This window comes from Lithobates pipiens, unplaced genomic scaffold, assembly GCF_037356315.1.
Source record: "Lithobates pipiens isolate NorthernLeopardFrog02 unplaced genomic scaffold, aLitPip1_a1.2 Scaffold_8, whole genome shotgun sequence".
Taxonomy (NCBI): domain Eukaryota; kingdom Metazoa; phylum Chordata; class Amphibia; order Anura; family Ranidae; genus Lithobates; species Lithobates pipiens.
Genome location: NW_027507903.1, coordinates 341,083,029 through 341,095,344, shown reverse-complemented (window position 1 = coordinate 341,095,344; position 12,316 = coordinate 341,083,029). Strand labels below are relative to the sequence as shown.

The following is a 12,316-nucleotide window of genomic DNA, read 5'->3' as shown; positions in this document are numbered from 1 at the left end:
GAGAAACCTGGGAAAAGCTCAGCTCTCGTGCACATCGCTGGATCGAGAGGGAGCTCAGGTGAGTATTAGGGGGGCTGCACACTGAAGGTTTTTTATCTTTACGAATAGAATGCATGAAGGTAAAAATTCTTGAGCCTTTAAAACCACTTTAAAGGTGAAGTTCAGTTAAAAAACGTATCTTTCTCTACAGCTTTAGTTACTTACTGTAATGAACGGTGTCCCAGGATGTGAAGGCTGCTGGATTCTGTAGAAATCTTCACTGCAGGGCTGCCCTGTCCTCTTCCTGCTGCTGAACGTTGAGGAGGCTGTTATAAAATGATCTGCACTGAATGTCAAATACTCGATTCTTAACTCTTTACTCATCAAGCAAGTATATCGTGAGCTGTAAAAAAAAATTTTTTAGCAGAGGTTCCTTAAAGCGGGAGTAAACCCGCAGATGTTTTTTTTTTCCTACCTGCAAAGGAAAAGGCATAATGAGCTAGTATGTACCGCATACTAGCTCATTATGAAATACTTACCTTAGAACGAGACCCCGACATCTGGTCCGATCCACGCCGAGGGAGCTGACATGCTCCCTCTGCGTTTCTTCCGGGTATCGCGGCGGAGATTTCATCCCGGCCGGGTCTGGCCACTGCCAGGCTTTCAGCCGAGAATCCCCTTGTGCGCATGCGCTGCTGCAGTCAGCGGCGCATACCGAGGGGAATATCTCCTAAACCGTACAGGTTTAGCAGATATTTTTTTTACCTACAGGTAAGCCTTATTATAGGCTTTCCTGTAGGTAAAAGTTAAAAAAATGAGTATACAACCACTTTAAGACAGAAATATTATTTCAGGCATTCCTTCAAGGAAAAAAGGTTGGGAAAAGTGGCTCTAGAAACCATATTTTCATGTTGTTATTAGGTCTACAATCTACAAGTAATTCCAGGTCTTTGTCCACCATTGATTGTTCAAATTTTTACTACTCCTAGGTGGTATGTATGTTTTTCACCCCTAGGTGCCAAACATTTTAAACTCTTTATTTGTCACGTCAGTTGCCAAGTTAGTACATGGAAGTGTGCCTATAGTAGCTTATAATACACAAATATATATATATTTAAAAAAAATGTATAAACCAGTTCCTGGATTTCTAAGTATTGATGCAAGGGTGAGGATTGCAGCCTTGGGACATTCCGATTCCATAGCAGCTCTTTTTTATACTTCTCTATATATCTCAACAGATTTCCTAGAAGGGCAGTGCAGCCTACATGACAATTGTTGGTGTTAAGGACAAAAAGGGACAGTAACATAACTTTCTTGGTCATGTGACGATACTTGGGCCAAGTGATTGGCTTCTACACTTGCACCTTTTACAGTGGAGGGGTCATATTGGCATAACGTGCTGTCAAGGTGAGTATAAGTGGCTCAGGAGGGACCTCTTTGCAGAGATTCTCTCACTTTGTCATGCATGCGTAAGGTGATAGTGTCTCTTTAAAAGCAATTCTTGCTAGTCTAGAAAGCCAGCTTAATCATGTGTGGGAACAGCAGTCATTGGCTCATAATGTGAAGGTTTCGTATAAATAAATAATTTAAAAAAAGCATTTGAAATTACTATTATCCATTTGCATGCCATAATTCCATTGCAAATTAATAGGATTAAATGTGAACTCCAGCTTAGTACTCTTTAGAAAATCTGCATAATACTCTTTTGTATAAATAAAGGTATTTCACAATTCATTAATTTAGTGCATGATGTACTGTATAGTTGTGAGCTATTTGGCAGGAACACATTCCTTTATTTAATAGTACCTGAGCCAGCTGGATGAATTTGGTATGTCTCAAGAACGTCCACAAGTTAAGAGACAAGACGACCAATTGTAACATTCTTTTATGAAAAATAATTCCATGACGCAACTCCAAACAGTATTAATGCTTCAAGAACCATGCAAGGGGATGTTGATTCCACAGTCAGATATTTCTTTTACAAATATTACCACTTTTAGATCTGTTCTGGACCATCTACAGTATGTAACCACTAAATAACAACTTTGTAAAAAGGTAAAATGCACATTTCAAAGTTTCACTTCTAATTATTGAAAAAAAGATTATGATTTTTCAGAAAGGGCACTTCAAAAGTACCTCAACCAGTCAGTTTAAACAGACATTCTAGGGAGAAAGTGAAGCCAATCAGTGTGTAGGCAGGATGCCTACTGTATTGTATGTTTAGTTAGCTACCCAGGCTAAACAGGTCCTCCGGTAGCAAGGGGGCTCAGTGCCCTGACTCCCTCCCTAGCGGTCTGTCTCCTCTGCTCACCGGGAACAGACTATCGTTACAGAGATGCAAGTCCTGATCACTAGGTACGAGTAGGCAAGAGTTAACTAAGAACATGCATGAGAACCATGCTATGTGTCCGGCGGGGTTTCATTTTATTACTGGGGGTGAGGTAGTGGAGGTACGCTGGACTGGTGGAGTGGGCAATGGCTCTGCATGTCCCTCCAAATTCAACATTGATGAACATGCCTTTAGCCAAGGTGTTCCCCTATGCACATGAGTGCAGCTAGACCCCACCCACAAGTGAAATGCATTTGTCCAGAAAACACTCAACTATGCTAATGTCGAGAGGTCCACATTGTTAATCCTTATCTGAATTCTGTCTGGTCTACTGCAGTCATATTCCAGAATCCTCACATGGTTTGTGTCTGAGATTGCTTCATAAAATCCTTGCTTTAAAATCACTTCTCTCAATTGTATCCAAGCTTTTAAAACATATCTAAACCCAAAACCAAAAATGTAATACATTACAATTTACTGGTCCTCAGATGTGGTGGCTGCAATAGTTTTATTTTTCTTAAGCTTTCTTCCCTTTTATTTTCACTGGTATTTTTTTGCCACTTTCAGACCTAGGGTGATGACTACAGAGCCCCTCCCCTCTGTAACATAGAGGAGCTTGGTTATGTTGTCCTACGAGGTAGCTGAGAACATAATTGATTATCATCAGCACAGCCAGAGAGCACAGGAAGTTATCAGCTAGCAAGATTTATGGAAAGAGCCACAGGTATTTTTTTTCACTTGTATTTTTTTTTTTCGGGAAGGGGAGGTTATGAGAAATGGCTTACCCCAAACACGATATTGCACTAAACCTTCACTAAACCTGTAGGGTAAATAAGAGAACCAAAACCTTTGCTAAGTGGTAGGTTGGTTGTATTCTCTCCCTGTGTTTACCTGGGTTTCTTCCCAAGACATGCTTGTAGGCAAATTGGCCCTACTATATGTAGCGCACACCACATAGGAGCCACTGGTGAATAGGGATCCTGCACAGCCAGGCCCCCCGAATCTTCACAGTATCCCAGAATCATGAAACAGTCCAGTGCCCACTTGACATGGAACAACTTCTTCAGGGACAACTTTTCTATATACATTCTATGTACACCCTCTTCATCCAGCACTCACTTGCTTGCAGAAAACAACACAGGCCCTTCTGGAACACTTTTTGATGAATCTGACAGAAAGGCACTTAGTCAGATTAAGCAGAAGCCCTTTACAGGCAGGGGCCGTGGTTGTGCAGAGAAACTCCAGTGTCCAGCTACATTCCTGTGGCTACTGAATTCAGTACCACCTCTTCAGGCACTGCCAGCCTGCTTGGCTGCAGCTGCCACTCTCACTAGCCCTCCCAGACTGTCACACTCAGTGGAGATCTCTCAGACATGCTACCTGGCTCCGGCTGTCCTCACTCTTATTCCCGTGCCTCTGGAAAGGACTCCTCCCTGTGTTTTAACAAGATCCCTCCAGCACCCAAGCCCCAGGCCCGAGGTCAGCTCCCAGACTAGGGGCTACCCTCAATGACCACAGACAGCCTCCTCAGCACTTCATCTCCATCTTCAACCCGACTGCCCCCTGCTGGCATGACCCAGAGTATTTAAGAGGTGCCTTCTCCCTGCCAGTCGGTTTGGCCAGGGATTGGCTGGGGCCCTCAATGATACTCCAGGCAGCTCCTCCTAACCTCCCTCCCATTCTTCTGGAGGCTTCTTCAAGCTTCCAGCAAGTAGGGGGAGGTGCCAGAGGTGCTGCCTCATGAGTCATTCAGCCTCCCTGAGTCACTCAGGCTGACCCAGATTCAACACAGGCTTGGCTGCCAACCAAGCCTGAATTTACCTACATTATCAAAAAATGTATTTACACTAGCACTCTACACTAGAGCAGTGTTTCTAAACTCCAGTCCTCAAGGCGCCTCAACAGGTCATGTTTTCAGGCCTTCCATTATTTTGCACAGGTGATTTGATCAGTTTCACTGCCTTGGTAATTACCAAAGCCATTTCATGTGAGGGTATTCCTGAAAACATAACCTGTTGGGGCACCTTGAGGACTGGAGTTGAAAAACACTGCACTAGAGGGTGCTACATATGTGTATGCATGATTGTGATTTAGGGACCTTAGATTGCATGCAAGATAGGGAGTAGGGACTGATGTGAAAATGCAAAATATAAAACCCTACACAAATTGTCAGCAGTATTTAAATACGTGAATTAAAAAATGTAGGCCATTGCTGACTTTTCCTTCTATAATTACTAAAGCTCTTGCAGTCTCACTGATACAATGGCTTCAGTATTGTAGAGTAGAGTTTTGACCTCACTATGACTTTCCAGGTCAGTGCATCATAAAGAATTGAAACCAGAGACAGCTGGGCAACTAGTATTTAAAATAGGAGGTCACCAATGGTCATCTATATATTATCTTGGTACATGACCCATTTATTGCAATGATTTCCATTCCTCTGGAAAAGGTAGCATTCTTAAGGTAGCCCATATATGTTTTATTTATTTTTTCATTTAACCAACCAATTGAACAAAAAACAACCTGATTCCCTCATCCACACACTTGATGTGGATAGGGGAATCACCCCCACCGACCTCAAATTTTCTGACAGAAAGTTGACTTCCCCACTGTCAGATTAAACTGATTGGCACTGCTGGCAGAGGCGCCAATCCAGCAGCATTTATCTGTCAGGCTGGTTGTACAGAAGTCGATCTGTAGATCGACTTTTATACAGTCACCACCTCCATACATGGATCTAAATTTTCCTGGCCCCTGTTCAACTGGCTGAATTTTGATCCATGTATGGGCGGCTTAAGGTGTATGGTGTCTGTAACTGTCCTAATAAAAAACAAATATATAAATCTGGTAGGACAGCTCATCCTAAGAGATAACCTTGGTTCTTTATTATAATTGAAGTGCTAATCTTCATTATCTGCCCAGTTATCAGTGACTTTTGTGTTTATCTAAAATAACATTTTGCATCTAGTAGAGTAGGCAGGTTTTACCAGTTTGGTGAAAAGGCAGCTTCTTTATTACAAGACATCAATACATTTTCACACTTTGTAGTCTGGGTTCCAAGTTTTTGGAATGCAAATTTAAAAGATGAGATTCATAGAGGAGCATGTTGCCAGGAGCTGTGCTTCTCATAGGAAACGTATTAGATCGTTGTTTCAATAGTTTCCTGTTTGATGTGAGATATATGTGAAATTTTGTCATATTTCAGATCTTGAAGTTGATCTTCAAAACTCTACCAACTCCCCACTAGGTATTTTTTTTCTTTAAAACGAAAAACTAAAAAACTTAACTAACTAAAACCCCTATTTTCCTACCTAAAGCTCCCACTTATGTGACAGTCCAGGCCTTAGTGTAAAAGGGACCTTCTTGAAGTACCTACATCACTTTCTGGATTACAGAGAAACTTACAATTGGCTGATGAAGCTGTCCATCACAATGGTCCACATAGGTGCTTAAAGAGGCAGCGCCATGACATCACAAAAGTAGGGGCAGCCACAAGGCCGGTCTCTAACGGCAGGCCACTGGTCTTTATTTACTAAATTAAGTTTAATGGGCTCCATCAGCACTAAATGCATTATAAAACTACAAACAATTGCTTCTGTACCCTTGCAGATAAGAAATGTTCTAAAATAGGAAATTCTTATACCTGCATTAAAACTAAGCTCCGGGAATTATTCGCATTGCATGCTTACATTTGTCCAGATTGGCACAATGTACTGTAAGTATGCATTACTCATACCTGGTGGGCCATTGATGTAGCTGAAAATAAGTGTAGTAGTCAATGCTACTACAGTGATAGTCTTGATTGGCTAAAGTAGAGAAGAGGTTCTGTGACATCGCAAACCCCACCTTTTCCAATCAGGGAATACCTTGTATTCATTAAAAATAAAGGGTGTTCAATAAATGGAGGCGGTGACAAGAAAACACCCTTTGTGATTACTGTACAATGGGGAAGCTGATCGTACAGATCCTCAGCAGGACTCACAAGAGTGTGGCTATCACTGTAGTTGTGTTGACTACTACTGTGATTTCCAGCTTGCCCTTGTGGGCTATTAGGTCTGCAAACTTACATTATGCTAAACTGGATAATTTTCGCACGCATTACCAGTAAATTCTGGAGTTGAGTTCCTTTGCCCCTGCGTTTACATGTATATGTGCAGGGTAAAAGGGGTGAGCTATATGCAAATATTTAATAATAAGTTCTTACCTTCCTTTTCCCAGGTATTTAGGTGCACAAATTTGAGGTAATACCATAAGGTGCACTTATCAATATTTCTGCTATACTGGTATGTATGTACATTCACTTAATTTTGTAGACAGAAACGAATGGTAAATCAATACATTTGTTTTAAATTCAAACAGGAAAAACAACAGATGTAAGCTTTTAACTGATATTACAGACAAACAGGTAAATGAATAATATATAAATAAATTTATATATATATATATATATATATATACAGTGGTGTGAAAAAGTGTTTGCCCCCTTCCTCATTTCCTGTTCCTTTGCATGTTTGTCACACTTAAGTGTTTCGGAACATCAAACCAATTTAAACAATAGTCAAGGACAACACAAGTAAACACAAAATGCAATTTGTAAATGAAGGTGTTTATTATTAAAGGTGAAAAAAAATCCAAACCATCATGGCCCTGTGTGAAAAAGTGATTGCCCCCCTTGTTAAAACATACTATAACTGTGGTTGTCCGCACCTGAGTTCAATTTCTCTAGCCACACCCAGGCCTGATTATTGCCACACCTGTTCACAATCAAGGCATCACTTAAATAGGAGCTGCTTGACACAGTAAGGTCCACCAGAAGATCCTTAAAAGCGACACATCATGCCGAGACCCAAAGAAATTCAGGAACAATTGAGAAAGAAAGTAATTGAGATCTATCAGTCTGGAAAGGGTTATAAAGCCATTTCCAAAGCTTTGGGAATCCAGCGAACCACAGTGAGAGCCATTATCCACAAATGGCGAAGACATGGAACAGTGGTGAACCTTCCCAGGAGTGGCCGGCCGCCCAAAATTACCCCAAGAGCGCAGCGACGACTCATCCAAGAGGTCACAAAAGACCCCACAACAACGTCCAAGGAACTGCAGGCCTCACTTGCCTCAGTTAAGGTCAGCGTTCATGCCTCCACCATCAGGAAAAGACTGGGCAAAAATGGCCTGCATGGCAGAGTTCCAAGGAGAAAACCACTGCTGAGCAAAAAGAACATCAAAGCTCGTCTCAATTTCTCCACAACACATCTTGATGATCCCCAAGACTTTTGGGACAACATTCTGTGGACCGATGAGACAAAAGTGGAACTCTTTGGAAGGTGTGTGTCCAAGTATATCTGGCGTAGAAGGAACACTGCATTTCATAAAAAGAACATTATACCAACAGTAAAATATGGTGGTGGTAGTGTGATGGTCTGGGGCTGTTTTGCTGCTTCAGGACCTGGAAGACTTGCCGTGATAAAAGGAACTATGAATTCTGCTGTCTACCAAGAGATCCTGAAGGAGAATGTCCGACCATCTGTTCGTGTACTCAAGCTGAAACGAACTTGGGTTCTGCAGCAGGACAATGATCCTAAACACACCAGCAAGTCCACCACCGAATGGCTGAAGAAAAACAAAATGAAGACTTTGGAGTGGCCTAGCCAAAGTCCTGACCTGAATCCTATTGAGATGTTGTGGTATGACCTTAAAAAGGCCGTTCATGCTCGAAAACCCTCTAATGTAACTGAATTAGGACAATTCTGCAAGGATGAGTGGGCCAAAATTCCTCCAGGACGCTGTAAAAGCCTCATTGCACGTTATCGCAAACGCTTGGTTGCAGTTGTTGCTGCTAAGGGTGGCCCAACCAGTTATTAGGTTTAGGGGGCAATCACTTTTTCACACAGGGCCATGATGGTTTGGATTTTTTTCACCTTTAATAATAAACACCTTCATTTACAAATTGCATTTTGTGTTTACTTGCGTCGTCCTTGACTATTGTTTAAATTGGTTTGATGTTCCGAAACACTTAAGTGTGACAAACATGCAAAGGAACAGGAAATGAGGAAGGGGGCAAACACTTTTTCACACCACTGTATATATATATATATATATATATATATATATATATATATATATACAATATACACGTATACACTGTTTATAAAACTATCAAATGATTTGTAAAGCTGGCTATAAATGGATCAAAATTCAGCCGGTCCCTGTCAAGTTTTTCAGAGTGATCAGTCCTGCTGGCTATAGCCAACACTGATCATTGTATTCTGACAGGGAAAGGCTCCCCACTGTCAGAATACAATACCAAATTGGGAATTATTCCCCCATCTACCTCGAAGTGTTGGAATCGGATCATTTTTCTTTTTGTTTAACCCGCAAGTTGAATGAACAAGAATGAGAAATAACTACCGTATTTATCGGTGTATAACTTTTTTACACTGAAAATAGAGAGTAAACTGTGCCTGCCTGTTATACGCCAATATCAGTTTTTTTTGCCAACAGGAGATTGGACTGTCCGCCCCGGGTGCCACCCATTGAGAAGGTGTCAGGCCAGCTGTCCGCCTCTCCCGGCCCTGGGACAGCGCTGCCAGTAAACTTTAAAGTTCAAAAAATATTACTGCCAGCCCTTTGTCATATACCGCTCCTCCTGTGTCTCTCTCAATATAAATCTACGCCTCTGAATCCCTCAATTAACGCTGCTCGTTGTGGCTGCCTTCTCCCGCTCCACCTCCTCCTTGTGTGTAGCTTTTGATTGGAGGAGGAGAGCAGTCACATGACTGTCAATGAAAGAGAGGAGAGCAGTCACGTGACTAGGTCTGGTGTTAATGGAGGTATTTAGAAGCTTTGAAGCTTTGATTTACAATGAGAGTGACACAGGAGGAGCGGTGTATGAGAATGTGCTAACAGGCTGACAGTGTTAAGTTTTCTCAACCTTAGAATATGCTGGCATCGCTGTCCCAAGAGACTAGGGGTCTCCTGGAAGGGGGGGTCTTTATAATGAAAGGGGGCTGTGTATTGTGCAGGGGGGTCTGTGCACTATGCACGGGGGCTGTGTGTTGTGCAGGGGGTCTTTGTGTGTTGTGCAGGGGTCTGTGTACTATGCAGGGGGGGCTGTGTATTGTGAGGGGGTCTGTGTAATGTGCAGGGGGCTGTGTGTTATGCAGGGGTCTGTGTACTATGCAACTATGCAGGGGGGTTTTTGTGTTGTGCAGGGGTCTGTGTACTATGCGGGGGGCTGTGTATTGTGAGGGGGTCTGTGTAATGTGCAGGGGGCTGTGTGTTGTGCAGGGGTCTGTGTAGTATGCAGGGGGACTGTGTGTTGTGCAGGGGTCTGTGTAATGTGCAAGGGGCTGTGTGTTGTGCAGGGGTCTGTGTAATGTGCAGGGGGCTGTGTGTTGTGCAGGGAGTCTGTGTACTATGCCGGCGAGCTGTGTAAAGTTTTTTTGCTAAAACATTCCTCTTAAAGTTAAGATGCATGTTAAATGCCTGTGCTTGTTATACACTGAAAAATACGGAAAGTAAAATATAATCTTTATCATACAAGGTTAAAATGAATAAAATAAGAATATCCAGCCCCAGGCAAATGAGGAGGAATTATATACTTTACATCAACTGGAATTAGCTCACAAATGATCCATATACAGTAATCAGTTATGTGCATACACAGAAATACTGTACAATCCATAGAATTATATATGTTGTAGGTTGCTGTCTGTACAGTCAAGATCTCCACAACAGTTTGGCTTCCTCAGCACCCAGATACAGAAGAAAAATGTATTGCCAGCAAACACAGGCAGCTGATCATTCGCCCCTAAATGCCCCAGGCAGGCATAGGGGTACTGCCAATGCGCACAGCGGAGGCAGCCAAATCAACAGTTTTGGACTTAGTAGCCCTAAACAAATGATGGTGAAGGAGGCCCAATAAAATAACTGGTCTATGAAGTGCCTAGTAACCCAAAATTGGCATCCACAATGATATGCTAATCAAAGCACCATATAGCCAGTATGAATAAGAATATTGGATACCGGGACCAAACGAAGACTGGTTCACTTTAAATATGTACAGGATTCTGTGAGCAGTGCTAATAATACTAATCCTCCATAGGGCAAAAGATGAGACTTCAGTATACACAAACTCGTCTGTATCTGGCCGCCATCACTAGGCCACCATCGGCATCGGCTGCCTGTGTTTGCTGGCAATTCATTTTGCTTCTGTGTCCAGATCCTGAGGAAGCCAAACTGTTGGCAAAATGTTAACCATACAGACAGGAGCCTACAACATACTGTATAACTTTCTATGGATTATATTTTCTTGTATGCACATAACTGATTATGCAGATCATTTGTGAGCTAATTACGGTTGATAGAAAGTATATAATTCCTCCCCATTTGCCTGTGGTTGGACATTCTTATTTTATTCATTTAAACCCTGTATAATAAAGATGATGTTATTTTACTTAGTTATGTCTTCATTCTGTTGCCCCTATAGTCTGCTATTGTAGGGTACTGGAAATGTTGCTCTGCTTTATACCTATAGTTTTTTTGTTGTTGATTTAGATGAGGCCCTAAAAGTCTCTTTTTATTAGATTACAGTCTGAAAATTATTTCCTGTTTTAATATTACTGTTTTCTAGGTCACCTTTACTCTTCCCTAAGTCATTTCCCTATTCATTGGATGAAGATGATGATGCTGACTCATTGTGAAATGAGCACGCAGTAGAAATAGCGTTGACATGGGAAAACATAAAGCAGAATTACTGAAACAAAATATAGGTGTGCCACCTGTATGGATGTGCAGTGCGCAAGAGGTATTTATGTCAACCGTTTATTTATGTCTTTGTACTGTATGAAGAATCGCTTCAATAATTAAATATATTTGGTAAAACCAGGTACTGTATATGCAGATTTCCATATATTTCTAATATTATTATAAAAAAAAATTATACTGCATTTCTAGGTATATATGTAGCACCCTGCTCCTGATGAGCAGACGCTATTGTTTTTTTTCTTAAATTTAATTATCTGAAGCTGTAGTTTGGCTCAGACTAATTTCTCTAAAGTTCTGGTTTCTGTACCGGTCCAGTTGGGTTGCACTGATTCCCACCTGAACGTAGGTGTCACTGTCACCGTCAGTGGGTGTGGAACAGGAACAGGCTGGATGTATTGAATACCGCCTCTTGCTCAGAAATGGTTCAGTGGATGTGGTTTCCCTGCTGTGCATTCTGGGAGAGGGTATTTAAGGTACCGAAACAATTTTCCTGGGTTCGTTGTTTCCCGGGGTCTGTGATCCCAACCCCATGGTCTTGTGCCTCGGGGCCTGCTGGCCCGAGGCTCTGCAACTGAGAGGGTAGGCCCAGGAATGTCTTGGGGCCTACTGATCCAGGGGTGGTCCTGTGCTGTCTCGCCTGCGGGAAGAAGCCAAGGAAAGCTGAAGGATCCAGGGGAGGACTTTTCCAGTGGAGGACCGAGTGCAAGGCTGGTGTCTCTGGAGGAGCCTGGAAACTCAGTTTGAGGACACATCCCGGATCAATATCCTTACAGTATCGCCGGGTCGGCTGAAAGAATCTGGTACTGTATGGCAGTTCTTCCTAAAAACTCTCAAGAATCTCTAAGTTTCATTAACAAGTCTGTGGCAGAGACTTTGCTGTGCATCTACTTTCAAGAACCGCTAAGTTTCATTAACAAGTCTGTGGCAGAGACTTTGTTTGGCATATCATTGGCTGCTAGGTCAAGTGAGAGGGGCCTATCCGGTGACTGCTGGATCCAGTCTGTGGAGCTGTTTGTCCTCTGGATCTGACTGATACCTCTAACCCGCAATTGCCAGGTGCCTGAACTCCCCTTATCCTCTAACCCTCTATTGAAGGACTGTGTCTTTCTTTGGTGTTACCCCTAAATAAATCTTCAAAAAGGACCACGTGTCTGATATATCTTCATTTGGGCTACTTTCCACGGGACCCCCTAGGATGAAGAGGTAAGCAGAAGAGGTAACGGTAAGCCCGAATAAAAGCAGCAC

The 12,316-nt window shown here is 42.3% G+C and overlaps 1 long non-coding RNA gene across 2 annotated transcripts in view; it reads left to right on the top strand.

The window, feature by feature from the left end:
• Positions 1-12,316, top strand: part of LOC143963484 (uncharacterized) — a 74,704-nt gene that overhangs the window by 44,662 nt on the left and 17,726 nt on the right. The window contains exons 2-3 of one of the 2 annotated variants that reach the window (XR_013270976.1): positions 1,218-1,386; positions 10,938-11,111. This is a non-coding gene — a long non-coding RNA (uncharacterized LOC143963484). The remainder of the gene's footprint in view (positions 1-1,217; positions 1,387-10,937; positions 11,112-12,316) is intronic. The other variant, XR_013270975.1, reaches the window with a different exon arrangement.